The sequence below is a fragment of the Petaurus breviceps genome, unplaced genomic scaffold (assembly GCF_028583685.1).
Source record: "Petaurus breviceps papuanus isolate PSGF00001 unplaced genomic scaffold, PetGlider_PUasm1.0 551, whole genome shotgun sequence".
In the NCBI taxonomy this organism is placed as follows: domain Eukaryota; kingdom Metazoa; phylum Chordata; class Mammalia; order Diprotodontia; family Petauridae; genus Petaurus; species Petaurus breviceps.
This window is the reverse complement of record NW_027186372.1, coordinates 11,555,713-11,576,444: the sequence shown is the minus strand read 5'-3', so window position 1 is coordinate 11,576,444 and position 20,732 is coordinate 11,555,713.

The following is a 20,732-nucleotide window of genomic DNA, read 5'->3' as shown; positions in this document are numbered from 1 at the left end:
AGGAAAGAAGGAAGGAAGGAAGGAAGGAAGGAAGGAAGGAAGGAAGGAAGGAAGGAAGGAAGGAAGGAAGGAAGGAAGGAAAAAGAAAACTTTCTGCAGACTAGATGGCTTTTGCAAAAGATCTGTTTTGGGAAAGACTAAAACAATATCAGAACAGAGAAGAAACATAGATCCTATAACTTATTTTGATAAGGTGTTAATGACTGATAAGTCAATCCTTACAGGTAGAATATTTATAGTTTGACAAAGATGTTTGAGATTCTAATGGTAAAGAGAAGAATTTCATACTCATTTTAGTTAGCTTAGGGTGAAGGTTTACAGATTCTTTTTCACTTTTTTTGGAAGCAAGTAGGGTTAAGTGACTTTCCCAGGGTCACAAAGCTAGAAACTATCTGAGACTGGATTTGATCTCAGGTCCTCCTGACTCTAGGGCCAGTGCTTTATCTACTGCACCACCTAGCTACATAGACAACATAGACTGTTTAACATAGACTCTTTAACTTATACTATGATAACCTAACGTAGGCTTCATCCAAACCCAGCAGTTCTTCCAACTGTGGCTGGAAAAGAAGTAAAATATTCTTCCCTGAAAAGTCACATTAAGATGATCAAGGGACATACCCCACCACCAACCTGACCATCTTAATTGCTTCTATTTTCTGGGACTCATATAAAGTGAGGATTTGACAGGATAGGGGGAGGTAGGGAAGTAAATAAAACTGTGTCCCACATCATACAACATGGGAACTGTCTATTCTGCTTAATGGAGGACCTACATCCTTCAGGGTTGAGTGTTCCTTTGGGTCATGTCTCTGGTTTGAGCTTCAGGAATTAAAGCTTTCTAGACTTCTGGGATCAAAATAAAAAGAACAGTCAAGAGTCAGCATTTACACCTTTCTCTGCCCCCTGCTGCAAATTAAACATATGGTCGAGAAATGAGTTTTCCATCATGTGGTCCAAGATGGGACTCACTCTCTCAAGAAGGCAATCAGCCTTGAACCACAGAAAAGAAATGTTGAGTCTTTCTGACTCTCCTGGATCTCTGGGGCACCTGAGGAGAATCAGGGTGTTGTATAAGAAAGAGCATTAGAGTGAAAATCAAAGGTCCTGTGTTTAAATCTAGATTCTATTATTGCTACCTGTGTGACTCTGGTCAAGTCAAATAAACCCTCTGGGCTTCAGTTTCCTTGTCTGTAATTGGAAATAATTGGACTGGATTATTTCTTAGTTCTCAACTAACTCTAAATCCTATCATGACAGAAAGGACATGGAATGAAGGAAATAAGTGTTTATTAAGCACCTACTGTGTGCCAGGCAGTAAGAACTTTATAAATATTATTTCATTTGATCTTCAGAACAACACTGGGAGGTAGGTTCTATTATTATCCTTATTTATAGTTGAGGAAACTGAGGTAAATAGAGGTCAAGTGACTTGCTCAAGGTCACAAGGCTAATGTTATGAACTCAGGTCCTCCTGGCTCCAGGCCCAGGGCTATATCCATGGTCCCAGTGAACTACCACATGAGACAGTTAAAGAGAATTGCTTTCAAGGTGCAAAAATGTGGCCTCTGAGGGTCTATTATCATCTCTTCTTCCACCCCCCACCCCTCGCTTCACCCCGGGTGCCACTATGTTCTAGAAGAGGGAGGAGGTACCAGAGGAAGATTGAATGGCAGTTTGGTAAAAGCTCTAGGAGGACCCTTATCCTACCCCACCAAATATGCTTCTTCTTCAAATTAAAGGAGACCCTGAGCCAAGGCAATAGAAAGTTTCCCATCTGCTAATAATCCAATTAGAGGCTTTCAAAGTGAGCAGGAAACACTGGTTGATTTATTTTTGAAAACTTAGTTTTTAGTGACTCCACATGCCTTCCATGTGACCTCAAAGGAAAATACTAAGGACCCCAGACTGTAAAGCCCAGAGGAGATACCTTGCTCCTCCCTCTTCACAGCCTGTTCCAAGAGGGTGGAGATTTGGCACGGGCTAAGGAGCCCCAACTTCTCCCAATTCCTCCTGGGACTGATGACTCTTCATCAATTGCCCTCCGAGGGCTTGAAAGCATGGCCCCCTGCCCCTACACCTGCCCCTACAGTTCTCTGAGCTCCCTGAGGCCCAAGCATATTTCTGGGCATATCTGGTAGGGGCTGGCTAGCTCTAGCAAAACTATAAAATTAAATGTCCCTTCAGTTCTGGGATGGTGCTATCCCTAGAGTACTGAACTTGGAGGCACAAAGGCCTCCATTCGAATCCTACCTCTGACATTAGCTTAATCTCCTTTCCAGCTCTAAATGGATGATTTTAGGATTTTCTTATCTGCTGAAGGGCCCATTTCCCCAATCCAGGATGCCCCACCCCTTTTCAGGGTCCTAGAACTCTCCTTACTAGTAAAACTTCTCAGGAAAAAGAACGGATACAAGTTATTTATACCACAGGATGGATGGCACTCAAGGAATTTCAACCCTCTCCTGGGAGGCCAGGGTCAATAGAAGCAATCTTATCTGGGAAGAACTCAATTCTACTTAACTAAGTGAATTTGGGCAAGCCATCATCTTGATATGTAAAAGCTCACAGGTTTCTTTGGGAATAAAATTCCATAATGGATATAAAACATTTTATGTTTATTGGGTAGAAGTATGGCATAGTAAGAAGTAGGTCAGTCTTGGAGTGAAGGAGACCTGAACTCAAGACCTGCCTCTGATACATACATGCAATATGATCCTGGGCACTTAATTTAATAATGATGATGATGATAATTTACCTCAGGGCCCCAGATAACTTTCTAAGACTGTAAGTCACAGCCCAAGTTGCTGATCTGCATTGGTAAAGAGAGTTTCTACACTAATAAAACAGATTCTGCCCTCCAGAAAAAGACCTGTTATGTGAATTGAATTTTTTTTTGTGATTATAAAATAACAGGCTCTCTCTCTCTCTCTCTCTCTCTCTCTCTCTCTTGCTTTTTGAAGGGCAATTGGGCTTAAGGTCACACGGCTAGTAAGTGTGTCAAGTGTCCGAGGCCAGATTTGAACTCAGGTCCTCCTGACTCCTGTGCTCTAGCTGCCCCATAACAAAAATCTTTTTTTTGTTTGCATTTTTGGAGGGTAATTGGGGTTAAGTGACTTACACAAAGTCACACAGCTAGTAACTGTGTCAAGTGTCGGAGGCCAGATTTGGACTCAGGTCCTCTTGACTCCAGGGCCAGGTGCAATGAATTCTATAGATGGGAATTCTAGCTGCCCTGGTGCAATCTCTTATTAAAGAAACATTCAGAAAGAACAACTTTGAGCTATCCTTGCAGAATAACACATTTTCCATTTCTCAGAATTTGAAGTAGATACTTGGCCCTATGAATGTCAACAACATTAACTCAATTTTCAGATAGGGTAACTGAAACTTCTGGTATTCTTTCTACTTTTTGTCAGAAGTGAAGCATCTTTTCCCCCAAAGGATGTGCCATATTGGTCCCATTGTTAGACTTCAAGGAGAAAGGGACTCAAAGGACCACATAGTACAAAGTCCTTACATTTATACTGAGGAAACTAAAGTTGGGAGATGAAGCCTGACAAGTCCCTCAATTATTCCTCAATTTTTCCTCCATAAGGCACCCAAGTAGGGGTTGTTCCAAATGCCCAAGGCTATAGTTGCTTACCAGCTGGTACTAGTTACCACCTTGAACCTGCTATATGTTGTAGTTCTCAAAATGAGTATGCCTTAGGGACCTGTGCATAGTTCTCTTAAATCAATGTGGGAAGTGGTAGAAGACTGAAGATGTAAATGGTTAGAATCATCCTTCAACCATAGCAGAGCTGGAAATCTAAAGATTTTGCTTTGTTTTTCTTTTGCCAATGAAGTTACAGTCAGTTTCATATCCTGTCTTCCCTGTACGGTTGCGTCTGCTGCCTTATGCTAACTCATGGAGTGGAAAACACATGAAATTGAGAGTTGAAAGACCTGCGTTCTAGCATCAGTTCTAACTCTTCCTAGCTATAGAATCCAAGGCAAGTCTCTCCACTCCTCCAGCCCACAGCTTCCTCACTGGCAGAAAAAAGGACTTGATTAATCAACAAGTATTTATTTATATAACATTTTCTCCTCAATTACATGTTAAAACAATTTTTAACATTTTAAAAAAGTGTCAAATTTCAAATTCTATCCCTTCCTTAGCACCCCCCCAGATGGTAAGCAATCATGTGAAACATTTCTATATTAGTCATTTTGTACAAGAAGATGCAATTTTAAAAAGAATGAAAAAAAGAAAGTGAAAAATAGCATGCTTTGGTCTGTATTCAGATAATATCAGTTCTTTCTCTGGAGGCAGATAGTATTCTTCATCATTAGTTCTTTGGGAATGAGAATAGCTAAATCATTCACAGTTGATTATCATACAATATTGCTGCTACTGTGTACAACATACTCCTGGTTCTGCTTACTTTGCATCAGTTCATTTAAATCTTTCCAGGTTTTTCTAAAACCATTCTACTTGTAATTTCTAATAACACAATATTATTCCATCACAATCATAAACCACAGCCTTCAACAAGTATTTGTTAAATGCCTGCTATATCCCAAGACCTATGCTAGGCATACAGAAACAAAGACTAAAGTGAAGCATGTCACTCCCCTTAAGGAATTTACAATCCAGATGAAGGAGGCAAGATGTACATATATAGGTATATACCAAATAGGTATAAGGCAATTTAGTGCCCCGAATTACTAGCAACTGGGCATGGTGGGGGGAGGGGGTGCCGATTAGGAAAGGCTTCCACTACAAGGTGGGATTTGGCTAAATCTTGAAGAAACAAGGAATCCTATAGATGGTAAGTTAAGGTGATCAGGAGAGAGTGAGTTCCAGGCATGGGGAACAGCCAATGTCAGGGCTTGGAGATAAGAGATAGAGTGCTGTGTACTCAGAGCAGTAAGGTTAACTTGATGAGATGGTAGTGTACATAAAGGGGAATAACGTGCAATGTGTAGCTAGGTTCCAAAGAACTTTACACACCAAATAGATGAATTTGTATTTAATCCTTGAGGTAACAGGATACCAATGGAGTTGAGTAAAGGACAGACATGGGTAGACTTAATGCTTTAAGAAAACACTTGAGCAGAACTATAGGGTCCCTTCCAGTTCTCATATTCTATGAGAACCTATCAGCTGGAGTCCCAGACATCGGGGTAAGAAGGGAGGTGACTGAAGCAGGTCAGCCTATAGAATAAATGTTAGCCAGACTTTTGAACCCTCTTGTCGGGTGCCCAGGTCTGCTTTATCTCACAGATTGGACCGTGTAGTGGGATGGCTCAGGATTCCTGGCCTTACAGATTCTGAGACGCCCCGTCAAGCCTTCATATGCTGTCACACAGAGTGTGAAATAATTAGACCTGGCTTTGAGCTCTGCTGGCTCCAGAGGGGAGTACGGCTCCTCAGTTGCTATGCTGTATTCACATCCTGTTCTCATAAAGCATAATCAGGTCTTGCAAGCTATAGGCTCAGGGCCAAAGGTGATTTAAAGAAAAGAGAGAAAACAAGGTTTAAAAAAACCCCACAGCTTCAGTATATGGAAAGGACTTGGACCACTGCAAGTTTTCTCCTTGCAGATGGCTGCTGAGGCCTTGATCTGAGATATGCATCAGTATGAGGCACCTGGAGAAGATTTCATTTTTGGATTCCCTTCCCTCCCTTCCCCTTCTTCCACGCACAAAAGGGCAAGGCTGTCAGGCAGAGTAGCTTTGGGAACAGCTGCCACTCAGAAACATGAGCTATTTCAGAGCTGGGTTTGGGGTGTGTTAGCTATTCATGACCTTGACCTCCAGCCAAACTCAAGACCACAAAAAATGCCCAATTTGAAACAACGAGCTTTCCCACTGAATTTAATTTAGACTCAACTCTGTGGAAAAGAGTAAAATTTTTAAAAAGCAGGTGCTTCAGTCGGATGAGACAGTTTGATAGGGCTTAGAAAGGTAAGACTCACTCTAATAATGCTGTGGGTTATCTTCTCCTTGGAGGTGACAATGGCCTGTCCTATTTCCCCTTATAAAAGACGCTCTAACTGGGAATATCAGAGTACAATTGAAACACAAATGGAGTGACTTTATCAGTGATTCCTGTGAATGTACTCTCAAGTACCTAAGTCATGAAGGGCAGAAGCTATATTTGGGTCAATGTCATTCCTCCCTTGGCTAGAGAGCTCTCCCAGAAACTGTCTCTGTTGAACAGGTTAGTGGGCTCACACTTACTTTCTCTTTGCAGAAATATATCATTTTTATTTTTTTTTGCCAAGGGCAATTGGGGTTAAGTGACTTGCACAAGGTCACATGGCTAGTTTTTTGTGTGAAGTGTCTGAGACTGGATTTGAACTCCGGTCCTCCTGACTCTATTCACTGAGCCACCTAGCTACCCCCTGCAGAAATATATCAGAAGAAAGTTGTATTCAAAAAAATTTAAACACAGAACATTTCACATTTGTTCTTAGTGAATTAAGTATCCCACACCAATCCTCTTATATTGGGGTTTTCCATAAAACAAATTTGGTCTTAATTTGTAGCTTCTCTGTCATGCTTTATCCAGGAACCTCAATTATATCTCTCTTGTTGCATCCAGGTAATCAATAATGTGTGCTTAAGCATCCTTTTCCTGCTTCAGGCCTTGCCATACTCAATATGGCACCAGACCAAGGATGCAGACCAGAAATTTACTCTCAGGTGAATCATTTTAATGTTGCCTTCATGGAGCATCATAAAGTTTATCCTGCTAACTTTTTCTTCAGACATAAAATATAGTGCCAGCCCTGAGCCTTAGTCAGGAAGGGGGTCTTACTGTTACTTTTTAATATATGCATTATATATATATTTCTTTTTATAACCTTATTTTTATTGATCTCTTTTCTTTTGATAATACCTTCATTTCCAAATATATTCCTTTCCATTTCCCCACCCAAGTCATTCTTTATAATAATCATCTTAAAAGACAGGAAAAAAGGCAGTTAAATAAAATCAGTGTATATAACAGATAGTGGCAGATAGTATATACCATATCACATGGTCTCCCACCTCTTCAAAGATGAGAGGTGTATTTTCTCTCCTTTTCTCTGGGGCTATGCTTGGTCATTTTAATTACATAGAATTTGGCTCTCCTTTGTTATTTTTTCTGCTTATACTGTTGTGGTTGTGCATACACACACATCCACACACCAACACACACATACCACCACCACCACCACCACTCCACATACCATCTTATAGGTGTTTTTTTTTTGGTTCTTCTTCACTCTGAATTAATTCACTTAAACCTTCTCACTCTTCTCTAAATTCTTCCTAGTCTTCGTTTCTTAGAGTACAGTAATATTGTATCATATTGATGTCCCACAATTTCTTTAGCCATCCCCCAGTCAATCAATGGGCATCTTTTACTTCTCGTTTGTTGCTGCCACTCAAAGTGCTGCTAAGAACATTTTAGTGTGTTGGAAACTTGGTATTATTTTTCACAGGTGACTTGCACTCCCATCTCGGGTGCTTGGATCTATTCTAACTTTTCCTTACTGCAACTACCTAAAAACCCCATACACACTCCACTTACAGGTATGACGGCTTCAGCACCTTCCACCCACCTCATCATAATGTCCTTCCCACAGCTGAACATTAGAATCATCATTTATGTGTCAACACTTTAAAGATGCTGTGTCTCATCAATTCAGGTGCTCATTCTAGGAGTGCAGATCGAAACTCTTTCATGCTTTTCATTTTGTGATTCTTCTCCATGGCCTACCATAGACATAGAGCTGACCTGCCAAACTCTTTCTAGCTCCACCATAACACACCCCCCCATTATAATCTGGTTTATTCTTTTAAAAAATAAAAATTTATTATTATTTGTTTTTTAATTCACCAAAATTTCTCCCTCTGCATTCCATAGAACTTTCCTATATTTAAAAAATTATTTTAAAGAAAAAGAAGGGAAAGAATCAGCACTTCTGATCAATATATTGAAAATTCTGAAAATATGTACAATATTGGTGCCATACCTGTTGACCTGCCATAACTGCAAAGGAGGAAGAGAGGCATCTTCTCATTTCTCCTCTTTGGAGCTAGGCTTGTTCTTTGTAATTTTACAACATTCCTCTAGGTTTAGAAAATCTTTTGGGAGTATAAATGAAACACTTGTTGACTATTATATATAATATGTGCATGTGTATGTCTGTGTGTATGTATACACACATATTTGGTAATGTACAGTGGAAAGACCACTAGCTTTGGCATCAGCAGACCTGGGTTCTGCCACTTACTCCCTGTTCGACCTTTTTGTTATTAACCTCTTTGAGCCTCAAGTCTCTTTATTTGTAAAGTCAGAGGCTTCAACCAAGCCCTTCCCAGCTCTAAATATGTAATTTCATGATTTTATTTGGCAGAACAAAATTTAAGGAGGTCAGTAAGTTTCCCAGTGAACTTAACACGACTAAAAGACACAAGTCTTTCAGAGTGTCGGAGGGGTACTTCCCCACGGAATATGGATAAGTCTACTTGCTTTCTTTGTTGTTGTCTGTCCTTTGTTTCTGAAGGGGATCAACGACAACATGGGTGATGTCTTGACTTGCATGTGAATTAGATTAAGTGAGGCAGAGTTGCACAAAGTCATCAGCCTCACTCTCTGTTCCAGAGTCATGGAAGTCCAATGGTAAGACAAAAGTCAGGATGACCGGCGATGCCCGCGGCTGCAGTGGATGACCTTGGCATCTTCAATGTCTGACCAAACTCTAAGCACTCCATAACACTCGCTTTAGCAGCCTTCATGGCCATTGGAACAACTTGTTTTCATCCACCCATTCTTCAGGGGGAGATCCACAATGCTTAGGATAGACATCCTCCTAACTCACCAATGGGTTTGACTGCCATCAGTTACGCTCAGACTGGTTTAGCCCATCTGTTGAGATGGTTCTACCAGGGCATGGCCTCTGTACATGCTGTTGTTCCTTGGAGCCACAGGCTTTAAAGGGACACAGAGAACTCAAGGTGATTAGCTAAGGGGAATTCATACAGATGGACTTGCAGCAGGGAGATTACACCTTTGTATAGCATATAAAGTGAGCGAGACACAAAAGCCTTTCTTTTTTTTCACTTAAACCTTCTTACTCTTCTCTAAATTCTTCCCAGTCTTTGTTTCTTACAGCATAGTAATATTGTATCACCTTAATGTTCCACAATTTCTTTAGCCATTCCCCAGTCAATCAATGGGTGTCTTTGTTCCTGGACTTGGAGAACATAGGCCAGAACACAGTGTAGTAGACCCATGTTCTTAGGAAGCAGGGAGAAAATCTGCTTTTATGGAGTTTCTGCACCCCAGGAGCATTGGATGGTGATTTGTGAGAAAATCATGGGATGAGATAGTGTTTGAATCTGACATAAGATGAAACTTTTGTCTGTGCTGTTTCCTCTCTCGGGAGCAGGTACTGTGTTTTCTCTGTCTCTGTATGGACTCCTATGTGCACTTTGCATCTTTTGCATTTTCTGCAATGTGAAATAAAAGATGTCCTGCATGCATTTAGCATTAAGTACATTAAGTTCTTATACGGGAGCTGGGGCACCTACTTTACCCACAAGTTTGGCGAAACTTAGACAAAAGCTTTATCACCAATATATTAAGAGATTTTCCTGGGACAATTCCTGGTGACAGTAACAAGCCAGAGAAAGAAACTGACTATATTGGAGTCAGGTCCCTACTACCATATTCAGTCCATGTAATCCCATAATCCTTGGGAAAGATGGGTCTGGACTGTAGGTTCCATATATGTTAAGATAATAAACAAATTCCTTGATAATGACAGAGATAACTTTACTCAATGACCCAATGATTATGAATATTATATAGTCATCAAAGGTGTTTGCCACTTTTATGTATGATGTTCTAATGAAAGAAGGATTTTCTATAGATAATGAGGTTTTCTGGACATTTCCACTGATAGATGGCACTGTACTAATTGTATCAAGCTTCAAATTACTTCAGTGCCTCCTTGATATGATCCTCAGCCTCTCAAAAGAGATCAATTTAGCAAACCATACAGGGGATGGGGGAGATGGATTAAGAATACCTAGTGTCCAAACTATGGTATGCAGTTAAAGGGGCAGCTCTTTTAATTAATCCATTGGTAGCTAGAAACTAGTTAGCTAGCTAGATGATAGATACATGCACATACATTAATAGACAGATAATTAACATAGCTATAGATATATAGCTATCCTGGACACTGTAAATGGGTAATGAACTGGGCTTAGAGTTGAATATAAGACTAGATTGCATTTTGGAAAGTTTGTAGTATTAAAAAAATAATTTCAACCTGCTCCCTGCCATAAAAACCAATATTTTAACATCAATATTCTCCCAGTGACACCACATGACTCAAAAAATCACGAAACACCATGATATCTGAAAATGCTACATTATAAGTTACCCAAAGGACAATGGAGCTATGAGGGAAGAGTATATAATAGTCACAGTATGTTATTAATGTACTTCTTGTGCGCAAAAAGTCCCGTGACTGATCATCCTCAGACTGATCATCCTGAGAATGTATGATTGGTAAGGAGATGGACTTCTCATGCAGGAATAATGGGTGACAAAATATAGGATATATTTCTTTATCCAAAGAAATATTCTTTCTAGGTAAAGGGACTGATATTTCCCAGTTTAAAGGCAGCTGGTGGCTCAGTAGATAGAGAACAGGACCTGTAAATGGGAAGACCTAAATTCAAATTCAGCTTCAGACACTTCCTAGCTGTATGACCCTGGGCAAGTCAGTTAACCTCTGATTGCCTGACAAAAAAGATCCACTGGGGAAGGAAATGGCAAACCACTCTAGTAACTTTGCCAAGAAAACCCCAAATGGGATCAAAAAAGGGTCAGACAGGACTGAAATAACTGAAGAACAAGAACATTTTCCAATTTACCCAGCTTAAGCATGTGGATGGAGTAGTCAAATCACCACTTCAGGTGCAATTGCATTAAAGTAGGGATAACGTCAACTTTTATATTCATATTTCATCTCCTCCTAACATGCTGCTTTAAGGAATAAAAAATTTCAGAACCACTCAGAAATCCTTAATACTGAAATCAAGTGAGATTTTCCTAGGTAGTCTGAAATGATTGAACCCCATCTTCCTTCTCTTTGTCCCACTTTCCCTCACTCCCATCTGCTTTTTGGAACCCAATGTCAGACATATTGGTAAATAACCAGACGAAATGTTGAATTTGCAGAACCAACTGGAGTCTGAAGTATAGACAGTCATTAAGATCATCTGTCTTACCTTGGATAAGTCATTTTACCTCTTTGTGCTTTCAGTTCCTTCTATAAAAATATGAGAGTAGACGAGCCCTAAGGTCCCTTCCAGCTCCAGTCCCATGGCTCTTATAAATCCATATTCTTGGAAGATTTTCTATGTGCATCTGTTAGCCTATGAGGCTGGAGAGAAACCTTGGCTATAAATCCTGGCCAAATAACAGTCTGGGCTTAGTGCTCAAGAATAAATGATTATGAAAGATAGTAAACAAAATGTTTTAAAAACATATTTCCATATTAGTCATGTTGTGGAAGAAAAAACAGTTTGCAAAAAAATTACAGTTTGCAAAAGAAAAAAAATAAAGTGAAAACAGTATGTTTTGATCTGCATTCAGAATCCATGACTTCTTTCTCTGGATATGGATAGGATTTTCCAATATGAGTCTTTTGGAATTGCCCTGGATCATTGTATTGCTAAAAAGAGCTAAGTTAATCACAGTTGATCATAGCACAATGTTGCTGTTACTGTGTATGATATTCTCCTGGTTCTGCTCATTTCACTTTGCATCAGTTCATGTAAGTATTTCCAGTTTTCTGCTGAAATCTGCCTGCTTGTCATTTCTTATAGAACAATCCTATTCCATTACATTCACATACTACAACTTAATTCAGTTATTCCCCAATTGATGGGCATTGCCTTAATTTCCAATTCTTTGCCACCACAAAAAGAGCTGCTACAAATGCTACAAACATGTGGATCCTTTTCCCTTTTATATGATCTCTTTGGGATACAGACCTAGTAGGGGTATTGCAGGATCAAAGCATATGCACGAAATAAACAAAATATTTGAATGAAACAACTATTTACAACAAAACCACATGCTGGTTATAGTGTCTAGTCCTTAAAAAAACAACAACGGAACAAAGCTGTTCCCTTCTGGGAGTTCACAATCTATAAACAATCTAAAAAAGCCATAAACATGGATAGATGGAAAGTGGTAAGGGTGACAGAATTAAGGTATTGGGAGGAGAAAAACACCAACAATATTGTAGTCCATTATGTTTTCTGGGGCCTCTTTGTTTTCATGTGTCTATACATAATTTGCACAGTATGTCTTAATGGCTTATGGGAGTGAATTGAAAACCAGTGAAGTTATTTTGCTAAGTCCTGCAGCAGCGGGGCGGCTAGGTGGCGCAGTGAGCAAAGCGCTGGCCCGGAGTCTGGAGGACACGAGTTCGGTTCTGGCCTCATACACTTAATACCCACACAAAAAAACTAGCCGTGTAACCTTGGGCAAGATATTTAACCCTGATTGCCCTCCAAAAAAAGGCAAAAAAAATAAATCCTGCAGCAGTAATGGGTGCCCCTCGGGCACCTTTCTTCAAGCAAGAGTAGGAGGAGATCAAAGGTAGATGGAGCTTTAGGTCCCTTCAACTGAGTATGTCACCAGTCTGCATCAATCAGGCAAGAACACCTGTTACGTGTTTACTCTGGGCCAGATGGGGCATCTAGATGACATAGTGGATAGTGTTCCAGACCTGGAGGCAGGAAGGTTCATCCTTCTGTAATGTAATGCCAAGGAAAGGCAACTTCCCAAGGTTCAGAATACCAGCATAGGTGCTCTCCATTTTATTCAGTGACAAATTAAGAACAGAGAAGGTCAAAATATGACATCATTCAAAATACAGCATTTACTAAGTGTGATTAAATAATCTCCAAGTACTACCCCACCCCAGGACCTTCCAATCATTCAATCAATTACAAAGTCCCTGTTCTAAATACTACTGCACCCCTAGGCTGTACCTTCATTTAGTCCATCACAAAGCCCCTCTTCTCAAATGGAGATTAGTTTCCAAACATAAGTAAAGTACATTCACTTGTTCAACCATAGAACACAAAAAGGTCAAAAGTTCCCCACCCCTGGATCACAATTGAATCTACCCCAGAGTTACATCAAGTTTAAACATAGCATTTAATACCCAAATGGAGGTCTTTTCTTCATCTTGACATGAGGGAAGTTCTCAGCAATCTTAGTTCCTAGGGAGACAAGGCTTAGCAAGGCCACAAGATACATTGCCAGTCCCTTCATTCTGTCTGTAGAACAGTCCTAGAATCCCTGAAAACATTAGCAAAACCCTCTCCCAGGATTTCTGTAAACATACAACAAGAAAATCCTTCTTCAGGGCTTCTGAACCAACAGAAAGGTTCCCAGACCCCTGCAACAACAGCACTGTCCTTCACCAGTGGACAGTATTCACTCTCTGTCTGCAGGACAGTCTCAGGGCTTCTTAGCGAACAGCCAGGTTCCAGGACTTCTTCAACAGGACTGTCTTTCACCAGTGGACAAATCTGGCAAAACAACATCAAAACAGACAGACAAAGTACCAGCAAAACAGCCATGTCTCCTCAGTCCTTGGCAGCTCAGGGGGGCAGGTCTCAAAAGTCCAGGGCGATTCAAAGTGGCAAAACAGCAATTCTCTCAGTCTCTCTCTCTCTCAGCCTCCACGAGGTGCGGCTTCCAAAAAGTTCTTCTGCCTCTCTCTTGTCTCTCCAAATCTATGTCACCAGCTCCTCCCAGTTCAGGACTTTCTTTTCACATCAAAAGTCCATCCCACAGGTGGGATTAACAAGCTCTGGGTTTTAACACAATCAGTTTGAAAACCAAGCCAATACAGGGGAATCTTTAATTGCCATTACTATCACACCTCCTGAGTTCAAATCCCGCCTCAGATGCTTACTAGCTGTGTGACCCTGGGCAAATCCCTTACCCCTGCTTGCCTCAGTTTCCTCATCTGTAAAATGATCTGTAAAAGGAAATGACAAACCACTCCAGTATCTTTGAAAAGAAAACTCCAGCTGGGGTCAAGAAGAGTTGGATATGACTAAAAATGACCGAACAACAACAAAATGTGCCAGACACCATGCGATGTCTCTAGATACTAGCAAGATCAAAACAAGACCTTGACTGGGCAAAATAAAAATAAAAACCTCTAGAGAAAACATTATAAAAGGAATACAGTATCATTCTATGGGAAAAGCAAAAAAAAAAATCCTTTTCCTAGGAGGGCCTAATTCACTCTAAATTCAATTAAATTCAATAAACAATTATTATAAATATTTGTTATTAAAATTTATTATTATATGCTAAGCATTGGACAGGCACATACAGACAAACACATTTTGCTTCTGCCATGCTGCCTGGACCTCTATTTCTGCCACCTTATCCTCCCAAGCAGATCTCCAACTCTTGCTTTGCCACATAACCAAACCACATCCTTGCCACACCTCTGTGTACGTTCCTCTGAATACTTCCTTCTCCCACCTCTTGTTCTCAGAATGGCAATCAAATGAAGATGACCATTTCTTCTGGAAAAAGTACATCAATAACAGAATGTCCTATGGCTCCACTCACCTGTGCTGTGATTTCACCCTTTCTTGGTCATCACTTCCCTATAGAGATTGTTTTCCTTTATTAGAGAGTAAGATCTTTGAGGGCAGAGAATGTTTCACTTATGATTGAACCTGAGTGAGTTTAGACAGCACCAAAATTTAATACAGACAATCTTTCAGCAGAGGAAAAGGAGATGAGGGGGATTCAAGATCAGATATGAAATAACAAATAAGGAAGACGTATATCCTGCAGCTCGTTCACTCCTTCCTTTCTTCTATTCCATAAAGAAATCCCCTACCAAGCACAGGAGTTTGTATTTTATCTCACAGGCAATAGGCAGTCATTGGTGCTTCTTGGGGAGTATCAAGATCAGACCTTTACTTGAGGAATGCCAATTTGGCAACTGTGTGGATGATGGGTTAGGGGGGAGATTTGATATAGGGAGACCAATGACGGGACTCCAAATTGGAAAGTGTTGAAAATGAGATCTTGATGAGGAAATTAAGGCAGAAAGGATAGACCACTGTTTTTTAGGAGTTTGGCAGGGAAAAAGGAAGGTAATACAACTATAAGTTGAGGGGATTTCAGGACCATGTGAAGGTTCACAGCATTGCAGATTTTAAGCTGGAAGAAACCTAAAAATTTTACCTCATCAGAATCAAAGAATCTGAGCAATTTGTCCAAGGTTATTCAACTTGCAGTGCTTGGATTTGAACCCAGGTCCCTTGACTCAAAATATACTCTGTCCAATATACAAAATTACTTATTTTTAAAAGGGTAGGTGAAAAACTGTAGGTGAAAAGTAGGTGAAAAACTGAAAGGGTCTGTAGTTATTGGAAAAGAGCTAGTAGATAAATAAGAATTAAATATTAATGTGTGTGTGTGAAAGAGAGACAGAGACAGAGAGGAGAGACAGAGAGAGACAATGAGAGAGACAGAGAGAGACAGAGACAGAGAGAGAGAAGAGAGAGACAGAGAAATAGAGAGAAGCAGAGAGGTGGAGACAGAGAGAGAATAATTAATGGACAATCTGGTGGAGGAGGAGAGGTGTTAGTGTTGGCAAGGAAGAGGATCATCTCTTCCTCAAAGACTGGAATAAAGGAGGAGAGGACAGGTGAATATATAGAGAGGTTTTGATGTGCATGAAGTAGGAAAGATGAGAGAGTTCACAACAGATGGTCTTGATTTTCTCAGTAAAGTAGGAGGCAAAGTTATCTGCCCTGGGGGAGGGGAGAGAGGTGGAGCTTGAGGGGAGAGGTTTAGAACAACTTTATATGGAAAGCATTATAAAGATTCAATAAAAAAAAGTGAATTATCCCGCAGCAATAAGGGCCCAAAAGAGGTCAGATAGCATCGATTTCCAGTTGGATCGGAGACACTGTTTTGTCACATTCTCCAACAAAGTTCAGCAGTTTGGAAGTAGGACCAGAGAGAGTGGACAGTGGGAGTGACCCAAGGTTGAGGATTGGCAAGGATTGAGCAGTGGTCAGAAGGTAAAGTATCCGAGGCTGGAATAGTTGAGTTGGTCGACTGAAGGGTCAAAGTGTGAATGGAAGAAAATTCTCTCAGTCATGGAGATGGATGGGGAGAACAGCGAAGGATAGATGTACTAAAGGTCATAGTGATATGTCATAGGATGAAGAATAGATTTAAGAGGAATAAGATGAGGAGAAGAGAAACAATTCTATTGTTTCCATGGTGTCCAAGACGTGAGCATTACTAAAATGTAAATGAAAAATAATACTTTTTTAAATGCACTCAAATGACTCAGTGACGTCATTGATTTGAGCATTCCTTCCAAGGATGCAGATCATAACTTAAGCATGTCTGGCCCTACTCTGTGACCATTATCCATTTCTACTCATATATTCACCACTGACAGTCTACCCAGAGTGATGGATATCTTCCTTGATTTCTCCCCACATTGTGAGGATAACCGCACGGTGCGTTGACCGTCAGCTCTCTCTCCACTACCTGACCAGACTCATCTTTTCTTATCGTACATTTCTTTGATGATATCTTGTACTCCAGCTCTTTTTCAAAGTTTCTCATTTAAGAGACCAAGAGACAGACAGAGACAGTGAGAGAGAAAGAAAGACAGAGAGAGGAGGAAAGGAAAGAGGCTGGCTATAAATCGCAGCCCTTTCACACCCGCCATGTCCCTCTTCATTGCCCTCTATGTGATATACATTTTTCATTCTTTAGAGCTTGTTTTAGTGTACGTGTTTCTGACTTTTTCAGAGAGCATTGTGGTCTCTGAGCTCATTTGCATGGGGCTCTTTTAAGAGTTTGGGAGGTTAAAACTCACAAAGTGGTAACCCAAATAACTGTAGGTTATGGGATAGTTAAAAGACTTGGTTTCATAACAGAAAGGTGGATTTCATGGTTTTCATCTTTTTTTTTAAAGCAATCGGGGTTAAGTAACTTGCTCAAGGTTACATGGCCAGGTGTTCTGGGTGGGTGCTAAGTGTCTGAGCCTGGGATTCGATCTCCAGGTCATCCTGACACTGGAGTCGGTGCTCTTACTTGCTGTGCTACCTGGCCACCCCTCATGGTTTTCATCTTAAGAAGGAAAGATTATAGGGCACTAGATTTATATTTGGAAGATATTTTGGAGGCCACTGGATTCAGACTCTTCCTTTTGCAGATGAGGAAACTGAGGCATGGAGCAGTTAAGTGATTTGTCCAGGGCCAATGAGTCACTGAGCACCGGGAAGCTCTGACACGAGCCATTGAGGGCATTTAAGAAGTCAACAGGAAAACAGTGCAAGAACCACTTGGAAGGGGCTGAGTTGAGAAGACAGCAGGAATCATTTAACTTTGGGAAAATGGACTGATAGGAAGGCTTCTGCTTCTATACTGCCTGGAGAAAAGCTGAAGCTCATTGGAAGAGGCCTGAGTTCAGTTTACTGCCCTCTAGTGCCATCTACCTCTTAAGAGAAGGAGCGGACATATCCTACATGAGGGACACCTTGCAGACCTGGGAAAGGCCCCTCCTCCTCCCATGCAAGTGATACCCATACATCTCTCTGGTTAAATCATTCATGACACTTCTCTTGTGCAATTTTTCATTGGTAATATGTTGCAGCCTATTCAAATCCACCATGCATCACTCTATTGCCCTTTGGGTGACCCACAACTTCAATTGTTTGGAGACTGCAGTTTTCAATGACTCACAAGCATACAGCCTCACCAGCTATAATCTATACCGTGGGAAGGATTACCCACATCAATGAAATCACAGTACCAACAAACCTCATGGTACTGAAGCATACGGGCATAATGTCCTTCTGAAGACAGTGGCAATAGACTAGCATCTAGGTACACATGCACTCTGAGCAACTAGGTGGTACAATGGACAGAGCACCAGGACTGGAGTCAGGAAGACTTGAATTCAAATCTGACTTCAGAGACTTACTAGCTTTGTCAAGTGGTTTTTATCTTATAAAGGAAAGACTATAGGGCAATAGATTTAGATCTGGAAGGTACTTTGGAGGCCACTGAATGCAGATTCTTCCTTTTACAGATGAGGAAACTGAGGCATGGAGCAGTTAAGTGATTTGCCAAGGGTTGATGAGTCACTGAGCACCAGGAAACTCTGATATGAGCCATTGAGGACATGTAAGAGCCCAACAGGAAAACAGTGGAAGAACTACTTAATCCCTATATGCCTCCTTATCTGTAAAATGGGAACACGTTGGATAAGGAAATGGGAATTGCCAAGAAAGTCCCATGGATAAAACCATGGGGTCAGGAAGAGTCAGAGCAGACTGAATAACAATACAAGGACCCTACATCTGGAGTGTATCTGCCAGGAGGCTTTGGGCCAGTGGAAAAGCAATTTTCCATATATGGTTTCTGATGACCAGTTACCCCTTCCAGCAAGAGCAAAAAGGAGCTTCAGGTTTAGGCTGGTCATGAAAGGGTCAGGGTAGCCAAATACAATTGATTCTGGTTCATTAGAAGCCCTCCATAATGATTTTGGACTCTGAGGTCAGGAAAACTCTAGATATGGTACAAAAAGGGTTCAACAGACCCAGAATGATAGCTGATGGCTACAAGTGTGAGATTTATACCATGTGGAGTAAAAGAAGGTTATTGTCCCTACTACCCACTAATGTGGAGAACATAGGCAATAGCAAACCTATGGTGCTTGTATTCATTGACTTCTAATCCTCAGAAGGGGATCAGAAGCATGTAAGTAACATTTTAGTAATGACTGACCCCATTACCTAAGACTACCTAATCAAGACTATGAGGGAGCTAGGTGGCACAGTAGAAAGAGCATTGGACTTAGAATCAGGAACACTCATCTTCCCAAGTTCAAATCCAGCCTCAGCCCCTACTAGCTGTGTGACCATACGAAAGTCACTAACCTTGTTTGCCTCAGTTCTTCATCGGTAAAACGAGCTGGAGAAGGAAATGGTAAATCACTCCAATATCTCTGCCAAGAAAACCCCAAATGGCTTCATGAAGAGTTGGACATGGATCAAGAATATGGTATAATGTGAGAAGAATATTATATTTATCCTATGACTTTCATGCTAGTCTAATCAGGGTTAAGATCTTCATAATAGCTAACATCTTTTTTCTTTCTAAGCAATCAAGAAAAACTGACTTGCCCAGGGTAAGTCTAGTAAGCTACTGAGGCTAGATTTGAACTCAGGTCCTCCTGACTCCAGGGCCACCTAGTTGCCCCTAGCTAACATTTTAGATAGCTTTTTAAGGTTGGCAAAGTCCTTCACAAATATTTTCTTATTTTTGTCTTCACAACAACAGCCCTGGGGGTGGGTGCTATTACTGTCCTCATTTTCCAGATGAGGAAACTGAGGCCAACAGGGGTCAAGTGACCTGCCTGGGGTCACACAATTAATAAGTGTCAGAGGCCATATTTGAATTCAAGCCTCCTTGACTCCAGGTCCAGCACTCTCTTCCCTGTGTTGCCTAGCTGCCTGTGATCTTGCAAGCAAATTACACAGAGACTTGATCTAGAACCTAGATTTCTAGAAATCTAGAACCATGCCTACTCCCCCAGCCCGAATATTTCCACCAGAATACAAACTGAAGCCAGAGCAGAAGTTTCAGTGGGGCCAGCAAGTGGGATTTCTAATAGATGCTTACAAATCTATTACCTGTGCATTGGAGTGTCAGAGGATGAAAAGTGAAAGAATGACTGAAAGAAACCCCTCACCTGGCAATCGCTTTAGCACAGAAGGCCGCTGACAGAAACAAAGAGAACAAGCGTTATGGGTTTTTTTTATCTCCCTGTCAGGAGCTCCAACCACAAGTCTCGTTGCTTAATCCTGGTGTCACTGGGAAACAAAGCTTCCTGATTCATGGAGAGACACACTGTATCAAGTTAGAAGGCTGGGATGTCTATTAGTCTACAAAATAGCACCAGAAAATGGTTGGGGCCTATGTCCCGATGTCACTCAGGGATGCTGAAATAATGAGGCACACATGGCACTTTTGCTTCCTAACAGTATGATTTATATTCAAACAAAGAAAAATAATTAAAGGGATGATACTTGAAAAAATGAGATGATTGGTGTGAATGACTGTTAAATTGTCCCACTCCCGTTGCGTATGGAGATGTTTTTTTTTTAATTAATCAAATTATCTTCCAAGCTCTTTCTTTCTGTCTTTGTCTCTCTGTCTCACTCTTTCTCTGTCTCTCTCTTCCTGTCTCCCTGTTTCTCTCCTTCTTTTCTTTTCTCTCTCCCCCCACTTCTAGAAGCCCAGGAAGCCAAATAAAGGGGAAATGGACTATTCCCCCCTGAAAGTTGGGCTTCACCTTGCAAATGGAGCTTGGAGATATTTGGAATTTTGTATTATAGAAGTGGTTGATACTTCCTTATTTTGACTTTATTCTACTATTGTAATTCAGTTGTTTATTTCGCCATGACCTTGAGTTTGAGTGCCTGAATCTGGAAGGAATAGGAGTAACCAGTGAGTTGAGTCTAACTTCATGAGTGACAAGTCACAACTAAGAGGTCCTCCTAGCTGTAGAGTCTGGGATATAATGAGGGGCCATATATTGGGTGCTTTGACAGTCACCAAGCCCCTTGGCAAATAGGGGAAA